Source organism: Camarhynchus parvulus, chromosome 2, assembly GCF_901933205.1.
Source record: "Camarhynchus parvulus chromosome 2, STF_HiC, whole genome shotgun sequence".
In the NCBI taxonomy this organism is placed as follows: domain Eukaryota; kingdom Metazoa; phylum Chordata; class Aves; order Passeriformes; family Thraupidae; genus Camarhynchus; species Camarhynchus parvulus.
In genome coordinates, this window is record NC_044572.1 from 88,678,639 (window position 1) to 88,699,630 (window position 20,992).

At 40.8% G+C, this 20,992-nt stretch overlaps 1 protein-coding gene across 2 annotated transcripts in view; it reads right to left on the bottom strand.

Moving 5' to 3' along the window:
• Positions 1 to 20,992, bottom strand: part of IRX2 (iroquois homeobox 2) — a 52,158-nt gene that overhangs the window by 23,353 nt on the left and 7,813 nt on the right. For both annotated transcript variants that reach the window (XR_004060531.1, XR_004060530.1), the window contains exon 5: positions 8,074 to 8,128. The gene's annotated coding sequence lies outside the window, so the exon portion shown is untranslated. The remainder of the gene's footprint in view (positions 1 to 8,073; positions 8,129 to 20,992) is intronic.

The window sequence follows — 20,992 nt, forward strand, 5'->3', positions numbered from 1 at the left end:
GAAATAGGGGAATTTTCTGGTGGGTTTAATAAGTGAATATGGAATTAGCATCCGATCAGACTAGAAATACGGACTAGAGTTGTAAAAAGCTGTTGTGCTAAACAGAGGCAGGATTTTGATGTAGTATAGAAAGCACATCTGCCAGCTGGAGAAGTTCCACCAGAGGCACCTATGTGTCTTACTCTGAGTCAGATGCTACACTAAACTGACCAGTGATAAATTCCTGTAGCATATCCACATGGAAAGCCCAGGTGTAATGGGCTGGACATATGGCTTGAATCAATGATGTACATATGTTCAAGCACCTCCTATGAAGGGAACTGGAGTGTGGAGAAAGGAAGCAATGGTGATCCAAGAAAGCGCTTCTAGGACACCCTAAAGGCAGGATTGATTGAGTGCAACCTTCTGGCAAAATCTTTTGAGTTCTTTGCCAGAAAGATACAGCAACGGATCATCAAGGTGAGGGAAGGCATAGGCCTCTTTGAACAAAAGCAGATGCTGTTGGGCAGGATAAGCATGTGGGGAGAAAAAAAAAGCAGATTTTGTCAGCAACAGCAGCAGCAATAGATCATTCCATGCAGATAATGAGTGGCATGGTGACAAGCATGGTAAAAAGTAGTTATCCCTCACAGGCCTCTACAAGCTTTAGCTGCACCCACTGAGTTTGACTCACCTATCAACTGAACAGGACTACCTTCCTTCACTTGGAGGGATAAACTGTGAGTGATTCAAGTTTCACACACATAAAACAAATCTAGGGTGAGATATTTTGGAGTGTTTTTTTTCCTTCCACTTTGATAGTGAAGCCATATTCAAAGGAATATTAAAACAAAGTGAACTAAGAAAAGCAAAACTTTCTTTAGTCTAATAAATTAATCATGAAAATGAAAACATTTTATCTTTATAACTCCTATTCTTTTTCTTTAATTTTGCTAACCTTTTCAAGGCGTCTGATATCTCTCTGTTATTCTGATAGTCTTCTAATTGTTAAATCTGACATCTGTCAGGTCTTATGCAGCCTGGGTATATCAACCTGTTGCTGATTTTAACAACATTTGTATCTTTGTTCCTGGAAACTTTACTCCTGGTGGAAATCCTCCCAGAAACTGTGGAACAAATAAGAAGAGAAGTTGAGACCCCTGCAGCTCAGGACAGAAGTAGAGGTTACATCACTTGGTCTGTGCTTGCATCTTGAGAGTGTGACTAGAACCCAGCTCTGTAAAACAACATATGTGCCTTCAGTGCTTCCCTGCACATCTAGGAAACTGCTCTTAAGTCCTCCAGCTTTTAGCTCAGGCTCTAGAGACACAGTTTTTCCCACTACTGACTAGAAGGAGCTCAGGGTGATTGTCTCAGATTTTAATGTCTGCCAGTCAGACATCAAATGTAGAACAAAAATCTGTGGGGATCTGAACTTTCTGAAAAAGAGCTTCCTAGACTTCCACAGTCCTGCTGTGCACACCGAAAGCTGTCTCCTTCTTGGCAAGACACAATACTTAGTCAGAGGTCATAAATCTAGCAAAGAGTTTCTGGAAGTTTCACAGGAACCACTTACCTTCTCAATATGCATTTTGTAAAATAAGGAGTGGCATCTCTCTCCATCTGTTTTTGGAAGGAATGGCTCAGTTGATAATGACAACTTGTGCTCTGGTTTGCAGTTCCTTATTTGCTGTTGACTGTCACAGACCTGACAGAGTGCTCAGCAGAGCACATACCTGCACAAGATAAAAGACTCTTTTCTCTTTTACATGTTCCAGAACAGATTTTTTGGTCTGCTCAGTGGCTGTGGTTAGAGTCAGGCTAAGGACACTAACTATCCCACTCACATCTTACAAAAAATTCAGCACCTGACTAAAGGCTGTTAAATCTCCTTCAATTCTTTCAGGGATCCAGCAGCAAAACTAGGGTTTTTTGTTTTGGTTTTTTGTTTTTTGGGTTTTTTTTTTTTGTTTTGTTTTTTTTTTCCTTTCAATCATTACCATTCATGTTGCTTGAGAACCTCTCTTCAGAGAAGCAGAAAGATACAAAAAGGAAAGGCATATTCAAAATTTCTAAAAATTTCTGCATTTTTATCTGTCCTGTTGGGAAAGTAAGGCAGTGTTCTGTTCTGAGAACATCTAGGCTTTAGCAAACTGCAGGTGACAATTTTGCAGTTTTCTGGCTCATCCATGCAGCCAGCAAGTCTTCTAGCTTTATATCCTTATACTATCTGATCCATGTAAGCCCTCATATCTCTTCAAGGCATGAAAGCCCATTGAGATGAAACTACTGATTAAATGAACAGCAGCAACAGGAAAAACTACAGCATAACAATGAGATTTGAAGAAAAAAGAGAAACCTTGAGTAAATACTATTGCACTTCCCTGTGATGCTCATCTTTGCTGCAAATAGGTAAGTAGAAGCTCAGTAACTGCAACAGAGAAACAAAAGTCTATGCAGCAGTTTCAGACTACTGTTAGTGCCACCTACCTACTTTCCCTCTTTGCTAGACTTATTAACAAATTTCTACAAAAGCATTGGGTTACAATATCTGTCTCCACCATGTAACAGTGAAAAACAAAATAGATTTCAATACTGTTTGAAAAATAGGAAACCTTTCTTAAACCCCTACAGTCAAGAGCAAAGCAACCCCAAGGATTATATATAAAAAGCTAAAGAGCAGATGAGACAACAAAACTTATAAAGTATATCAGGAGGAAATCAAAACATTACCTTTGAAGATGCTGACCTAAAGCTCTAGCTGGTTACACTCATGAAGTTGAGTAAAATATCCTTTTTCAAAGGTAACATTTAGGCTTTATGCCTAATTCATAAGTACGTGCTGAAGACCTCTTGGGGTGAAGTGTTTAAAGAAGCAAGCCCATTAACACTACACCTGAGTGGATTTTAGGCTAAATTTAAGTCCAAAATTAGTACCCAAAATTTTCCTTGGCTGGTGCCTAGCTCTGAAGGCAATGTGAACTTTACAGTGTTCAGATTTGCTCTAGCTCAAGCTAGGATGAGGACCTGGGCACCTTGCTTACTAACCTGGGAGGAATCCCAAATTAGTCCTGACTCTCCTGAGGAATTCTGTAGTAAGCATAGCATTTCTTGCCCTGTGAATGAGTCCCTACTGGCTGAGCTGCCTGACTCAGATCACAACCCACAGAGTATGTCCAGGAAGCACTAATAAAATCAAGCTGCCGGCAGCGTCATGAGAAGCTGTGCTTTGATTCTAAAACTCCAGGGCAAGGCAAAATGAATGCACTTTTCCCCATTAATTAGCCTATGCAGTAGGAATACAGTCTGCAGCTCAGTACATCCCACTCCCCTGGTTCAAGGGCTTGAGGACACTGAACTGGGACAGGAGCTACACAGCCGAGAGAAGGAAATTTGCAACAATTTGCTGGCTCTGCAGCTGTTAGGCTGTAAGCAGATGATTTCTTTTATTGAAAAGACTGTGTCCTTATTCTTCCAAAGAAAATCAGCAGCAGCCTCCTACTGGAGAGAGGACACAAATATGCAGGGCCCAAGTGGCCACAAATGCCTGGGCTGGGCTGCTTGCACCCCAGGGATGGGCAGGATTTCACACAGCCCTGCTCAATGTTTCCTGGGCTGGTGGATAGGTTTTGATCCTGTCCTGGCATACCTAATATTCTCTGTGGGCTGTACAATATGCTAAATTCTGTTTCCAGGGAGAGTTCTCTTGAATTATGATCAAATTGGATAACTTTGTCAATTTTGCAGCACCCTATACCCAGACCCAGCTGTATAAATAAGCACAGCTTAGCAGAAGTCTGTACAACTTCACTGATCCATGTCAGCTTAGATTTTGGCACTAGAATATTGATTTATTATTTGGTATCTTAGCACTTAGTTTCATGAGCAACAGGCCTGATTGTTCATGCTATCAAATGGATATATTTAAAGTCACTCTTTGGTTGTAATCAGTATTTCTTTTTACATTCAGTGCATAAAAATTGCTAGCAGCTTTAAAACCACCATAAGGCAGTCATCTTGATCTTTGACAAAGAGTTCTTAATGCTCCAGGATTTTGTGTATGAACCATAACAGAAAACAGTTTTCCAGGAACAGAGCAAATAACTAATCTATCATTTTATATACAAATAGCCTGTTAATTATACCTCCCTTTTCAATCTATTTGACTACTTTAATTTAAAATTATAAAAAAAAAAAGAGAAAGCACAGTTGACAAAACAAAGCATTTGTCTACGTTGATTACTAAAATCTGTGGAAATTTTTGTGTGTACAACACGAATTTAAACATGTCAGAATTTAAGCCCATAAGTCATAGAACCCCCTTTGGATTTAGATTCTAGTTAAAGAATAAAATTATGAAAGTATAATTATGTGGCAGAATTATGCTGAACACAACTGAGAGTTACCGAGGATTGAATTGCTTGTCTTTCTCCACCTTTTCCTCGGCCAAGTGGCAGGAAACAGCTGGCCAGAATTTTTTAGTGTCTTTAATGAAGTGAATACTTAGTTGTTAGGATTTGGTGATTAAATGAACTACGACTAATATCCCTGTGTGGATTTACTGAAATATGATTGTCCTGAAAAGAAGGCAGCTCTCTACGTGAGATTTAGCTAGGGAGCAAACTTATACAAAAGTTTAAGTTATGGAAAAAATTCTTAGGCAGTTCTATTTCTTAGTGCTATTTAACAGTATTACAGGACTCCTTAAAAACACTCAACCAAGACACAAATTAACTGATTTATTTTGATGTCTCACTTCAGCCAAGTACATATGAATGCCTAAAATAAGTAAATAAGCTAAGTGAATTTTTCTGCTGTCAGGACCCTCTTAATGTTCTATTGAAATATAAAGTCCAGAGGGTTATTCCAGAGTAGTGGTACATTAAATAAAGTTCTTCAGAACAAAATTGTGAAGCGGCACAATATAGAATTTTCAATATATTGGAAACTCATCCAAATGTTGGTAGTTTAGGTATAACAATGGGCATCAAAAAGTAACCAAAAATATTATGTTGGACATTTTGCATCTGTTTATGTTTTACTAGAAGAGACGTAAGATATTCCAGATTTACTTTCATCGTTTGGTACTTACAGTTGATCTATATTCCAGATTTGCCTAACAAGAAATATTCACTTTGTGTGAATTCACCCCCCTCTTAGTTACAGTTATAATCATTTCATAGTGTAAGCCATGAACTAAGTATTTTTTGTCAAATGATCAAACCAGACTTGCCATTCTTTTGTAGGAAAGGAAAAAAAGGAGAGAAGAAAAATAAAGTAAACAAGCAAAAAAACCAAGCAATGACCAGAAAAATCCCGGGGTAAACTAAAACACCAAAATGCTGTCAAGTCACCTTGATATCGTCACATGGTTCTGACAGGAATTTCATTTTATAAAACAATATATTGAATATTCAGATTTGTTCAGATTATTGTTTAAAGGCACTAATAAAGCTATTTAACAAGCAATCTCAACAAATAATAGCATGCATAAACACCTTTATCTGTCATTGACAAGTAAAAAGGTTAATTTGATTGCCTGTATTATCCTCCTGAACAGTTGAAATGCTCACAGCATTAACCACTTCCCATTCTAGAGCCAAGAAAGGGTCTGAAAAGTCACAATTCAAATTCTTTTAATCAGGCCATTTTAAATATGAAAAAATACCTCCACTTACAATTTCATCCACATCACAATTAAATAAAAGAGAGATTTTCTGACAATTCCAGTGATCTTTTAGTAAGGTTTGTGAACTGGCCCAACCCACTTGACTTTAATCAGTTGATAGAAGTCTAAAGGGTCACATTTAGCTACTGCATGCTCTGCCTCGGGTTTGGTAGGGATTTGCTGCTTAACCTGAAATAGTGAAGAACTCAATTGTATCAGTAACAAAGCAGATTGCAATAAAGTAATTAAAAAATAATAGTGTCAAAAAATTCCAGGGGAAAAGCACAAAATACTCTATCTGATTGATCTTTTTTTCCTCTTTTGCATTTCTCAAGGCTTCCAATATTCTACTGATTTATAAGAAACTTTCTAACAGTATTTGAATTTTTGTATGCATTGCTCAAGCTCCTGTTATTTTTCATTTTTTGCCTATAAGTGGATATCACTATGGCATTACCTAAACATCCACAATACATGCTAGGATCTTTGAAAACATGATGTTTAAAACACTAATAATGTCTATAAAGAGCAACCTCTAAAATCTAGAGGTATTTAAGCAAAATGTTATAGTGGATGCTTATGAGACATTAGCCATTATTTAATAATTTTCCCTCTTTTTTCTTTTTTTTAATAAGGTTGACAAAGGCAAAATAAACAGCTGCCTGAGACAGGGGATTGTTAAAGGAATGCACTTGAGATTGTGAAAGTGAAACCGAGAACAACACTGCTGCAAATGATGCAGTCCTAACTGCCCCATCCCTCTGGATATAGTAGGTTTTGGATGCTTGCCTTCCCAGAACTGGGCCCCAGTTCCCCTTGTCAGGCACAAGCTCCTTAGACTTGGGAAGGCAAAACTGTATTTCCCCCTGAACCTTAGTCAGACCAAATGATCATCCTTGAGCATCTTGAAGAAATCCTCCAAATTTCTGCTGTGAATTCCTGCACATTTTAGATCTCTGTGCCCTTTTGCATTTGTTATTAATGCTACCAAACTGTTGTTATTGCTACCAATACTGCCTGTTGCTCTCCTGATCTGATACATAAATTATTGAGATTGATGGCATTTATATGGTATAATAGACTTTTTTAGTCCTGTTGGTTGACTATTGAAAAAAATGCTTTGATATAATTCTTTTGGTACTAGAAATACTAATCAAAAATTAGCGAACATACTGAAACACAGTATCCGAGGTAAAAATGTGCTGGTAATTTGCATAAGAATCAACTCCCTTTATGCTAGAGAAAAGTGTCTGTGCACATGTGTGTCAGCATTTGTGTAAAACACCAAGAGAAACAGGGATATATGTATACGTACATGAAAACAGAGATCTGAATTGCCAGTGTGACTACTGATCAGCATAGTTCTGAACTGCAAGTTTCATAAAATTTTACTTCATATGATTCCCTATTTCCACATTCCCTTCTTGGATCTTATCAAGTGTTAGATGTTTGTTAGTTCATATACATTATGTCAAGTCTTATTTCTCTGGAGCAGCTGAAAAGAAGAAAGAGAAAAAAAAATCTCCTCTAACACATACCCTTTCTGCTGCTAAGTTCTTAAGCTTGTTTTCCTTTCTAGGAGTAATTTTTTGGTGGAAAGAATCACTGACTGATTGACCAACTGACTCAAGAAAAGCATTAGATACACTCTGAATGCTTTGGCAGGACTAACACATTTGTCAGTTTAGCCCTGACTTGTCCACATCCCTTTCCCATTTGGGAAGACGACAAATTAACCAAGGCGCAAATCCTACAAATATTAATGTAAATCAGTAACTTTAAACTTACAAATGACTCAGTGCCTGCAATGGCACTAGCTATGTGCATACATTCCTGGACAGATATGGAACTCTGTATGTGTAAATTTAGCGTGGAGCCTTGCTGCAATCAGTTAGTTACAGCATATTGCAGCACTAACAGTTGGAAGGAACAGCAAGTCTCCAAATAACTACAGCCTGCAGTTGCAGTCCTAGAAACTCTCACATCTGAATAACATCAACGTCACAAATTCTCATGCTGGATTTGGCAGTCCTCACTCAAATCAGGTAAATTATTTCACCAACACAACTGCTTATAGGATTATGTAATTCCCTGCTACACTTTTTTTCATCTTCAACCCGCAACAAAGACATATGAAGAGGGAGAACACATACCTCTGTGTGTATATATATATGTATATAGATATAGATATAGATATATGTACACACACAAAAAAGCACATATATGTGTACATTCACACACACACAGACATACATGCATTTAAACAATCATGATATGGATGAGTGACAGAAAGCCACTTGTGTCATTTTGTTCTAGTGCTTGCTGCTTGATTCAAAAATCAAGTTTAAACAAAACATTGGGGTTACAAGGCCAAATATTCAAAAGTTAGGAAACCCACTAGTGAAGGCTAGTTTTTGAAACAGTACCTCATTCTGGGAGATCTGTCTGTTCAGCAGACAATCAAGTGGGATGATGCAAGGCCTAGGGAAGAAAAAAGATAATCACTTCTTTGTTTCTCAGTCTGACAAAAATGTTAATTGCATGACTTGTTTCCAATTCTCACATTATGGACTACAGCACTGGAATCTGAATTCCCGCAGAAGTTTTTCACCTGAAACAAGGGAATAATCAGCAGTGATTTTGGTCCCACTGATATAGGGAATAAGATATGTGCACCACCAGTGACACCATAATTATTTAGTAAGTAGAAGAGGAACTCTGAAAAACAAAAAGAAAAAAGAAATCCTGGGTCCTAGCCCAGGTCCTGAAAGATGATGTGTTTTGGTGGCCATAGACATTTCACAGTCTTTTCTAACCTGTCATTTTCCACTTTTGTCTTTTCCTCTGGACAAGCTGTTCTTATCTCCCTTCGTATTTTTTTATTGTTTTTACTGCTTGACCTTGTCTATGACCTCTTCTAGAGCCAGTTGCCTCCTCCTTCAGATTCCATGTCCTGCAGACATCTGGCCCTGTCCCAGCTCTGCTCCCCACTCAGACTTTGATTCAAGGCTGATTAATCTGTCCTTCTTCAGACTGCCCTGAACTGATATAGATGGCAATGAAGGAAGAATGAGAGCAGAAAAAGAGACAGTTTTCTTGCCCTCACTTCTAGAGCTACCGAGGCACAGAAGAGAAACAATTATAAGGAATGACATGCTTAGCTCTGCTCCGAGATTGCCAGCCTTGAACATACACGCTACAGATAAAATCGACAAATAATTAAATTCTAAGCTATTATATCAAGTATGCCCATTGAGAAGTCTGCCAAATAGGTGTGTATTTTTACGGGGAAAGAAAAAAATGCACCTCCTTTTGGCCTCAAGATATCTCCTTCTGAAACTTAGATCATTTACTGTAAAGCAGTTTATTCAGTAAGGTCACGCAGATTTTTGACATTAGCAAGCCAAACAATTTCTCCCTATCATTCCTGGAAACAGTTAAACTGTTTTGTTGAAGCTTTCTTTTTATATAAAAGCAAGACATGCATTGCAAAGCTGACATCAGTCATAAAAAATTCTTGTCTGAAGGATTACAACAATAAGAACCACATCGGAATCTTATGTAAGAAAATGTTATCCATCTTCAAATAGGGATCTTACTTTTAGCTCCATCTGCAGCATACATATACATATAAGCGTTCATCTATTTTTAACAATGTGCTAGCATTGTAATTTTGCATGCATTTCAAAGTTTTTTCTGTTTACCTGCATCTGCACATAATCACGTCAAATCCATGATCTGTTTCTCTTGTTAAATTCACATAAAACTCATCAGGCTAAAATATCTGAACAAATTCACCAGTCTCTTTTGAGTAACATGAGTGATTATTTTCCACCAAAGTATGCCTTATACTCACGTAAAAATGTAAATGCATTTAAGAGTTCTGAGATGGAAATTACTTGAACATCTTACTGTGCTCCAAGTTCCTCTTCAAAGTCGTGTATTGAATGAACTTCTTGAATCCTGCTGCACGTAGTTACTTACCAATGCAAAGCATGATTTAATGACAGTTTAAGAACAAAGAAAAAAACCTGCCTTATTTAGAAGAACTTTTTCTCAAATTACTATAAAATCTATCCCATTCTCTTTATACATTGCAATAAAGCGGGAAGAGTTGGATAAAGAATATCTTAATTTTTTTATCTTCTTTTTTTTCTTTCCTTACACAAGATTTGTGTAGGAGAACCTTAGGGAGTATAACAAAAGTTGTAAGCATAAATCTTAAATGAATTGATGGAATGACTAATCTCATTATGGTTTATCTATTATACCTCTAAATGTGTTTACATTCTTAGATAAAGGCAACTGTATTGCCTTAAAGTCAACTTGTAGATCCTTCTGTATTGATTCATGGATTATTAGCATATTTGAAGAGATTAATATGTTTAACATGTAAGCATATAGAGCTACAGTAATGTGATGTCACATTTTCAGTGTGAAAAATAATTTACAAATATATCGTTTCCCTGTAACTTGGACATTGCCAATGTTATGTTACAAGTTGATAGCTCTGTCTCAGCAAATAGACAAATCCTGGCTGAACATTATAAAACTCCAGTTTTGGTAAAACTGTGGTTTCCCCCTGCACTCTCCTGCATATAAACAAACCACATTTCTCTTGAGGGTGTAGAGAACACTCAGAGGGAAAGTAAAGGAAGGCTACAAAAATTGCCCTTCTTTACTCCCCACATCAAATAATTGCTGTGATGAATAAGACTATCCAACAAGGAACAAGAAGTCTATCTCTGCCACTGGTAGATGCTGTTTCAGAAATATCTGATGGCTTTGACAGATGAGGTAGAAAGAAAGCAGTCAGGATAAGTTCCCAACAGTCGGCACAGTCCCAGATCCTCACACCTGACACTACCTAATGTATCAGCCATTCAGTTCAGTTGATGGCGTGTGTACACAAAACACCAGATTCTTATGTTTTAACACTGAGGAAGATAGGTGGGAAGAGTTAGCTACAGCCTGACTTATTTTTATCTCTTTTTAAAAACGTGGAGATAGCATACGTAAGGAAATATCAGATCTGACATATTTCACGCCATTTGATTCCCAACATATTGCCCTTTAACAGTGCTTGTGCCTCACACATTTGCAAGGAGTGATTTCTTTCTCTCTCTCTCTCTTTCTCTCCCCTCCTCACTCATACATATGGGTCCTACATATGACCCCCACACATCAAATGCAATTGTCTGACCTGATCTGTGATGTACTAACCAGCTGTGTCTGCAATACAGACTGAGAAAGAAGCTATTAACAATAAGAGATGGAGACGGAAGAGTGCACCACGGTAGATTTCTTCCAGAAAAACCCAGAACACTCCCAGATCCAGATAATAGCCTCCCTTGTCACATGCCCATTGTGCCTTGGAGGCATGATCATCACAGTCTTGGGTTCCAGAGGTAGCTGGAGTTGGGCCACTACATGACCCAATTCAGGGAATCCTATGTATTACAGTACTAAAAAATAGACAACTAAAAAAACCTCACTTCACTTTTTTATTCTTTTGGTGCAAGCAGTTGGTAGTGTGAATTCCACATAAATAGTGGCTTACTTTTATTCTCTTATCCATATGTTTTACAATAAAGTAATTATTTCTATGACCACACAGGGTTTATTTCACTGGACTTCATTCTGTACAAATGTGTATATCCAAGGTAGCAACTTTCCACCAGAAAGGTGGCATTTTCTGTTTAATTTTTAGGCTTGTATTCAATCATGCATTTTAGATTGTGAATTTTAGAACTGCCATAATCTTCTATTATCCTTAAATGTAAAAATAGCCAATTCATAATTAAACAATATTAGAAACTGTTTTTCCATATTGATTGATACATGATTTCACATATTTTAAAATAGGCTGCTTTCCACATATGATTTATTTTACAGTCTATCCAATATATACTTTTATTATAACATTCTAATAACACTGAGATAGTGGAAAAAGAAGACTGAAGTTGTGTTATCCACTGAGTCACACAAGCACCTAATGCATTCATATTTAATACTCCTAGGCATTATGGAAGGGATTAGAATAAAAGAAAGAAAAAAAAATGAGTGACAAAGTGTAGATTTCTCTGTTGTCCAATCCTTACATTAGCTTGAAAACAAGTTTACTATGGATTTACGCTGCGACTTATTATCTTCAGAATTGCAAACCTAATCCTAATCCACTAATAAAAATAATATTATATGCGTGGTACATTAAAATAACTTAAGGATGAATTGTTCAACTTTACCAGGTTTTTTAGGACTGGATACAATAATAGAAATTGGACTCAGCTGCATGGATTTTTCAAGGATATTATGGACCACATTTCCATGGACATTTTTATTGTTTCTAGCCCTCTAAAGCATCCCCAAAAATGTGCTTTTAACTGAATAGTTTCTTCTGTTTATTATTTCCTGTAAACTTTTTTTTCCTATTATGTCAATTGCAGGACTATAATTTCATTCTTTCTATTACAGATAACAAAAATTTCCTTTTAATGCACTTCTTGAGTATTTAACTCTCACTGAAGCCAGCTGAAGTAGAATTTTCTGCTTTTGTAATTCAGAAGGGGCTTTCCACAATGGTGGTTAGGACAATTCTACTATATGTTCTTTGTAACTGTTGTAAAAAACAATTTAAAAAATTTGTTTGATATGGCAAACTTTCCATGTTCAGATAGGCAAGATAAATTATGTGTTCTCACATGTTCACCAATAATATTCTGCAATTCAAATTATTTACTATGAAAACAATTCAAATAAGTTAGATTTTTATTCCTCTACAAGCACATTTTGCAGTTCTAACAAGAATTTTTTAAAAAATGTGTGGGCTGATGAAGAGGGAAGATCTAGCTTACAGACATTAATATCAACTAAACAGAGAAACAGAAATGTAATTATGCAGTTGTGTCGCTGACAATAATAATATTTTAATGTCAAGCGAGATTTTAGTGTTTTAAGGGAAATCTCATATTCATTTTGTTGGGGAGTTTTTCCACTTCAAAGCCCCAGATTGTGGAACTGAGTAATGAGGCAAGTATTCCACATTTCATGATTTTATAAATGAATACTTCTCTTCCAAACTTAGAGTGTAACATTTCATAAATTAATACCTCTCTTCAAAACTTAGAGTGTAAAATTTAGTGTGAAAGAAGTTTAAAAATCAGAAGACAAATGAAACACCCTTCCCCCCCCCCCCCAAAAAAAAAAGTCTCATCATCTGTAGAAAGATCTAAGCACAGCACTGGAGGTTTTGGGTTTGGAGTGGGTTGTTTTTTCCCAGGAGAAACATGTGCTGAGAACAAGATTATTCTCATGCAGCAGAAGAGCAAGAAGGAAGAGAAAGGCATTAAATCCCACAGCTTTCCCCTCACACTCCCTCTCAGAATCCCATCAGTGGGACTGGGCCTCACCTGCATTTCAGCAGCTGCCCAGGAGCAGCCCTCTCCCTGAACACGAAGCCACCTCGTCTGTGTGCAGCTATCCCATACAAAAGACAAAAAGTGGTAAAATGTGGCTTAAATCTGTTCCCATCACAGGCACACACAGCTCCAAGCTCAGGGAAGATAATGTCCATATGCTGGAGCCCGCCTCTCCAGGGACATCTCTGTGCCCCCTCTCTCAGAGAGGTAAAGAAGGGGGAAGGGGTGGGAGGGGGCTGGCTCTCTCCCCCTCTCCTGATGGGGCTGTGCAGAGCAAGGCAAGCTCCTCAGAGGGAGAGGCAGCGCAGAGATGTGGCTGCATGGCCGCCAGCTTAACTCACATTTTCTATCCCTAATTCAGAAGTTTTGTGTTGGGTTTGTGCTGTGCTCTCACCAGCAGGAGCAAGCCCATTCCATGCTGGAAAAGGCAAGGGTGACCACCTTCAGCAAGGGGCTAGGGTTTGAGGCCTGCTTGGAGAGGGTATACCAGCTGAGCCCTTCAAGGACAAGGGGTCACCTTGCTGGGGTCAGCATCCCAAAGTTGGTTAGGCATAATCACCTCTGGTATGGCTAAAGTCTTTCCAAACATAAGGGAAGATAGCGCCTGATTTCTTCAGTGAGTTTAAGGTCAAAAAAATACAGTCCTGAAGCCAAGTGTTCTCAAAGATAAGAAGCCAAGACTTTTCTATCCCATTTACACCTTGCCTCCTTCTTGAACATAGTCTTAAGCCCCTTTACAAGCAACAAAGGAAGGTCCTGATGCCTGGAGGCCTGTCCTTTATGATGATAGTTTTTAGGGGTTTGTTTTGCAAAGAGCGACAGAAAAATAAGGTACTACACTGAAGCTCACGTGGTTTACAATATGAATCCAGAACATATGGGGAAAAAAACGGGTCCTAAAGTTCATCGAGATCCATGGTAACCACCACGATCCAGAGGCTTGATAACAGCTTTGCACGTCTCTTGATATGCACATTAAAGCTCTGTTTCTTTAAGAGACACTGCAAATGCACTAAATACCAGGTACATCCCTACAGGCAGGGGGAAACGTCACACCTGAAGTAGGAAAACGGCTCCTATTAAGAGGTATGAAAATCCCTTCCACTTCCTTAAAATGTGTGAGAGAAATGCTGCGAGACATTGCTCCCACTTCTCTTGCAAAACCGTGCCTGACCGATTTCCGCCAGCACAGCACCAGTGAACGGCTTGTTGGGAGGAGGGCAAAGCCTTCCCAGCCAAAAGCAGAGGGTAGGTCTGTGCCAGATCAATGCCCTGATGCAGCATGTGGCCGGCAGCCGGCAGGAACCACCTCCGTGTGAGTCACCTACAAGCCTGCAGGTGCTGGAGGCCTACGGAAAGTTGAATCCTTGCCACTAACAGCAATGTAATCGTGTTGCTGGCTCAGATCTCCTGCTGATAAATGCACCCAGTTACTCCTAACTGTCTCCCGTACAAAATAACACCTTCCAGAACACCTACCTCTTCAATAGATTTTAACCACACTGCAGCTGCACAAGAAAATCCATTCATCAATTATAAATCAATTGAGAAAGAGAAATCAGCAGCTCGCCTGATTGCCCTTGTTGTCCCTGCTACTCACTGATCCAGCACGCCAGGTATTATTTATTATTATTATTATTATTATTATTATTACTGCTATTACTATTACTGTTATTTCAGAGGCAGGATGAATTTAACAGATAATTCCTTCCTTCACTGATAATAACTGCAGGATTAATTCCTTAGCAGGGGGATCTTCCCTCTGGTAGGAAAGGGAGAGAGAGGAAAACTGAAAGAGAGAACGAGTCTGTGTTCCACAAAAGGCCATGGAAGTAGGGTGGGCCAGATGCAACCGCAGTCCCTGGCTGCAGCACTCCTGCTCTGACTGCAGGAGAATTCTTTAAATAGGTAACTATTCCATGAGAAGGAGCTCTGCTCCTCCTCTCCTGTTTACGCTGTCAGTTCCCAGCCCTCTCATTCCAGGAAAAGATTTGCATTGTGCAAGGTTGCTTTTCGCAAGTAAAGCATTGGCAAAAGTTTACTTCAGAGGGAAGGATTAGGGGGGGCTTGCTGCTTGACGACAAAAAAAATGCAACTGTCTGGATAAGGGGAAGCAAAGGCAGGCTGGAAATGTTAAAAAGGCTGGAAAGGACTTCAGGAAGTTTTATCCGCTCTCTGATAAACATAGCTGCATTAACGATCATTGGGAATGAAGTGGGGGGAATGCCTTGTAAAAGTCTGAAAAAAATTATTAAAATAAAATAATTTATAATAATATGGGGGAGAATTTTTTTACCCTTCCCTGCTGAAGCAGTCTTGCAGATATTTTTCTATTGTATTAAATTAATCACTCCAAATGCAACAGTATGCTAGTATTTCTGGCACTAAACGAGCAGCAGTACAACAGGATATTTTACTCTTTTTTTGGTGTTGAGTGTTCCGAGGTGACTAAATTTGCCTTGTTGAGCCTTGTAAAATCCTGACTTAATCATGTAAACTTCTGTGTAAGCAAAATAGAGGAAACTTCAAAGGGTCAAAAACCCTTTAGGGATTTGTGAGGAGACGCCAGCAATAGATCCTAATCTGCCTCCAGAATCCTGGCTGTATTTGTCCAAGAAACTGGTACCAGCAAACTCTCGAAGGTAGAGATAGTGGGTTGATTCAGCCTTTATCCCCTTAGAGAGTATTGGCTTTGTGAGGCTCTAGGCAGCGCTTCAACGCCAGGGGATCTTGCCCAAACCCTCTAAAAATGAAGTACAGGAGTAATTTGAGATAATGACTTTGTAACAGGCTTGGGCAGACCTTGGACAGAAGAAGTGAGAGATGTTATCACCCCAGCATTCCTCTTAAAATGCAGTTTTTTCCCCCTACTTATTCCCAGTTAGTCAAAGCTACATTAACATTCCATCCAGGGCTGCTAAACAGAATCTTAATTAGTCCTGATACTCTTGTGCAAGGGGTTTATTCATTGCACTCTTAACTAATGGTTGCTGTCAGAGTATTTTTTTTCTTCTTTGGGTTCTTTGGGGATATCGTGTTCTTCTGCAAAGCATGACAGAAATGTAATGTGCAAAAAAAAAAAAAAAAGAAAAAAAGAAAAGGAAAAAAAAACCCTTGCAGACCTGAAATCTTGCGACTGAGGCTAACTCCAGCCTTACCTAATGGTGAGACGTTGTTAGGACTAATGAGAATAGCTTCACCAACAGAAATATCCTTGCATTTTTTTATCTTAAATTTCAATGGTACACGCTCTCTTGCTCTTTTTCTTTTTTTCCCCCGTGACAGAAAACAGTACATACTTGTTAGTGTTTTGAAGCCGTTCAAGCAGCTCCCACTCAATTTCCAGCCCCCCGTATTTTGCATTAAACACCCGTGGCGCAGTATTTAGCAAGAGTCTGTAAGGGGAGAATTAGCAAGTCACCAAGCGGCCCGTTGCTCCTGCAGGACCCTTCTCTCGGCATTAAATCGTGGTTTTAACCCCGCTTTGCAGTCGTTCCTCCCTCCTCCCCTCGCCTTCACACCCGTTTCTGTTTTGCGCGCACACGCGTGTCCGTCCCCGCAGCGCTCCCTCCTCGGGCTGGCTCCGCCGGCAGCAAGGGCAAGCTCAGGCGCCCGCAAGAGTTCTGCACACACGCATCATGTGAGGTGAGCATCCCTCAAGGTTATTTGTCTTTATCGTGGCAGTGAAGAGCCACGACATGCACCACTGAAGCCAAGGAGAGGCGAAGCGGGGGTGCCTGGCCATCCGCGCTGGGCTTTTTCGTTGATCAACCGCGGCAGAAGCTGCTTTTTGCCTGTAAATTTGCGTTCAGCTACAGCGATCTCGGAAACAGATTTATAAGTCTATAAATTACCGTTTCTTTCTTGGGGCTTGGAGGAAAGAAATAAAGAGATGGAGAGAGCGAGAAGCAGAGACACAGAGAAAGAAAGGTGTTTCTTTAAAATAGGAGGTCCGTATTATTTAGCTGCGGCTCACCCCTATTAAAGCCTCCTTCCCATAAGCTTGCGTAACATTGATTACTCACAAAGAGTTCACAATAACTATCATGTAGCTAAACTAATTGAGACAATCATGCTAAGTTATAGTCAGCCTAAAAGGTACCATTGATGTGGTAATGCCTATAGAAAGTCAGACATGCGACTCACTACCATTTAATTGCTCCTTTAAACCTGTTATTACAATGTTAACTGGCTTAAGTATATATCGCTCCCTTTTATTGCCTTGATGTGACAAATTAAAACATACACTCTGGAAGCGGCATTCATTTGCGGACCTAGTTGCAGGAAAAAGGGAGCCGGGCGATGTCAAACCTGTCAGGATGAATTAATTTTAAAACTTGCATTTTGCACTGCAATTCCCAGTGCAGTTTTGCTGCACTGGGAAAACATTTTTTTTTATATAAACGTATAACTGTTACATATAATATCATATACACTTATTCCATCTCGCTCAGAGCTGCCGTAAAACGAGCCCCCTCAAAAAAAAAAAAAAAAAAAGTTAAAGAAATAACCAAAAAAAAAAAAAAAAAACCACCCCTTTTGGCTCTGAGACCTCGCCTGACGCTAAATTAAGTAGAGGTCTAGGAAAGAGGGGAGGGAGGCAACAATGGAGCTTCTACCTCGGCTCAGCGCCACACGCCTCTGGGGAGGTGGAGGAAGGCGAGTTTTCTGTAGTTACCTCCCCCGGGCTGCCGAGTCCCAGGCCCGGGGAGGAGGGGGTTACCCACGCCCCAAGACACGGGGGCAAGGCGGCAGCCACAGTTCCTGCGGGCTGCTCTTTTGCTGCTTTTCTTCACGCCGAGCTCCCTCAAGGAGAGGAAAAAAAAATTATTTCTTGTTTCCCCATCCTGAGGGCTGAGCCGGGCTGGGGATCATTTACAGGCACCTCTGCCGCTGCGAGGAGCTGAGCCAGCCCCGCACCGCGCTGCACCTCTCCCCCTCGGTCCCCCGAGCATCCTCCGCGGGCTGGGCGGGAGCTTCTCGGGCTCCAGGTGAAACCCCTTCCCTAGAGCAATGGTGAAGGCATTAATTCCCCCAAACAAGAAATATGCAGTTCTCTTCTTCCCTTTCCCTCTCTCCCCTCCTCCGCTCGCGGGAAGATGTCAGAGGGTTAAAATGTCCTGCTCGCCCTCTCCCTTGATCTCGGGGAGAGAGGTAAGAGTTGCTGGCACCTTTATGGGACTCAGACCTGCGGCGGCTGAGAGAAGCGTCGGCCCCCGCTAACTTTGATCGGCCTTATTCATCCCAGCTGCGCTCTATTTGTTTGTCATTTCGCCTTTTTATTCCCAGAATCGTTATTTATGGTCTGAAAAGAGAAACGCGCGGTGATTTGCCTTTACATGGACTCTTTGCAAACGGGGGGAGACACCTCCTCCTCCTCCCCTCCCCCTCCGTGCGAGGGGGGGGCTGCCAAAAGAGAGGGAAAAAACCCTGTCTCAATCATTATCAAATCAGCTTTGAATTCATTACTCCAGAGCATTAACTAATTACCAGATCAGAGAGAAGAAAAAATAAATATCCCTTTAAATAACTGAAGGTAATTATAACCCTGTTGTTGACACTAACGATTAATAATTGATCAGAAGTTATACACAATAAATTGTCAATTTATCTCCCTATAAAAATGCACATACTTATTTTTATTTTACTTCCTAGGCATTCTTTAAGAGCCAGAGCAGCAACACTACCCACACAGCCGCCATGTGAGGAGCAACACGAGGTGGTTTTTTTTTGTCCCCTGCACAAATATTCGGGAGTATTTTGAAATCCCTCGTCACGGATGACACAAGACGGAGCGAAGAAGTGACTTTTTCTGCCTGTGTGCGTTCCTGCCCTTCCGAGAGCGGCTGGGCCGGGTGACACCCCCCGCCCTTTCTTTTCAGTCCTTAAATCCCAAAAGGATCCAGGTTAACGGAGGCCACCCCCGAGGCCGAGTGGCCACGTCCCTCTGTTCCTTCCTTTTTGCTCAGGGAAAAATGCAGCCGGCTCGGTCGGGATTGGATGTGCAATGGCGACATTATTGCATGAGTCACGGCTCGGGAGGGGGGCACGGGTCCAGGCTGCGGCAGCGGGGCTGTCACCTCGGGCAAGGCGCTCTCAGGTGAAACACTCCCCCAGAGCCCGCCTGCCCCAGGTCGCTGCCTGCAGCTCCGAGCTACCTGTGCGCCAGCGTGTCCCGCCGACCGCGCTTTCCCTCTGTACTTCAATAAATACTTTGCTTCAGACACGCCGAGGAATAATCAGGGATTAGATGCATGGGTGCTTTGTATGCACTATGGATCCCTTTGTTTTTAACTTTTTTTTCTCCTCCTTGCTTTTATTCTTTTAGAAACTGGAAACATACCTAAGTTATTAGTTACTGGATTAAAAACAAAGGGATGAACATCTCATTATTTAATGTGGAGTATCACTCTAATAACAGTATTTTTTTACCATCGTTATTCAGTTCCTACAATGGAAATGCTCTTTTCGACTACCTGGATCGTGGGAAACTTGCCTAAGTACCCGAGATATATCTGAATGCAGAAGGCAAAATAAATTATAAATAAATATATAAATTCTGTCTGGAGTAGTCTTTGTTTCTGGGGGGTTTTGTTTGTTTGTTTTGAGTAGGTGGGGTGGGTTTGGGGGATAGTTTGTTTGTTTCAAAAGTCAATAAGCAATAAAACCCTCCCGATATTGATTACATTCCTGCTACAGTCTCTCAGACGAGCACTGAGTCTGAACTGCCTTCAAGTGAGATGTAACATGTGACAGAGCCAGAAACTTTCAGTGGTGACAGGATTGTGTTTTTTGGTTTGGTTTTTCTTTGGTTTTTGGTTTTTTTTCCGTGAGGATGGACACGGAGAGGCCACCACGGAGCGGAGGGGAGCCGGTCGGGCCGGGCTGCTTTGCTCCGCTCCGGGCTGGCCGGTCCCGGGGGCCCGGCCGAGTCGGGAGCTGATGGATGGCCCTTGGGGAGGTGGCTGCCTCAGGTAGGGCTGAATCAGATAGCCAGCCTTACATCTTTCTTCACCTGGAAGATCACCCTTCCATCCCTCCCCAAAACCTGAAGACCATCTCCGCGGGTAGAAATCCGTGAGAGTAGTCCTTTTTCAAGTAGTTCTTGTGTTGGTGGGTTTTGATACTTTTGTTTTTGTTTTTGGGGTTTGTTTTGTTTTGTTTTGTTTTTTTCCTTCCCCGCAGCCTGCCTCCCTATTATGGGTCTGAGCAAGTCGGGGGCAAATACGTCAATGGAGCGGGGAGAGAAACGCAGACGCCCATGGCTCTTTCCATTAACTTTCCCCTTATCCGGGCCCGTTTCCCTCCGGCCACGAGCTGGTGCACGGCAGCAGCAGCAATTCCCATGTCTGTCTGTCTGTCCGCTGCTGGCCTGAGCTGCGTGTTACCTGCGTCCCCATCCCTTCCCCCAGCCTCCAGCCAAACAAAGGTGGGCGACGCTTTTTTTTTTCTGCTCCTAAAGGCAGTTGGTGAGCAGCTTTCCTGAAACAATAACTCTCTTATTGAGAACAAATGTTGACATTTGCAGGGAGCGAGGAAAAAAGCAGCCCAGGAAGTGTAAAGTGGAAAGAGACCCTCTTCCTAGTTGACGACAGCGCCAATTCCTCTGGGATCCCACCTGAGATTAAAGCCCGAATTTCAATAAATCAGCTCTAATGAAACCTCTGGCCCCGAAGAGGGAAGGGTTTGCCTTTCCTGCTCCGAAATGAGCGCAGAGACGAGGGGCGGGGGATGGGGAGAAGAGGGAGTAAATATAGAAAGGGGTGTGAGATTTTAATCCCAGCGGGCTCATTAGCATCGTTATGAAATAAACCATACACAGAGTGATGTATTTTATCGTTCGTCCCTCTTTCTTGCTACCCTGAAATAATCACATTGTTTTTGCCAACAATCTAGTAAGGCTACACTTTCCTCCTGCTTTCAATTT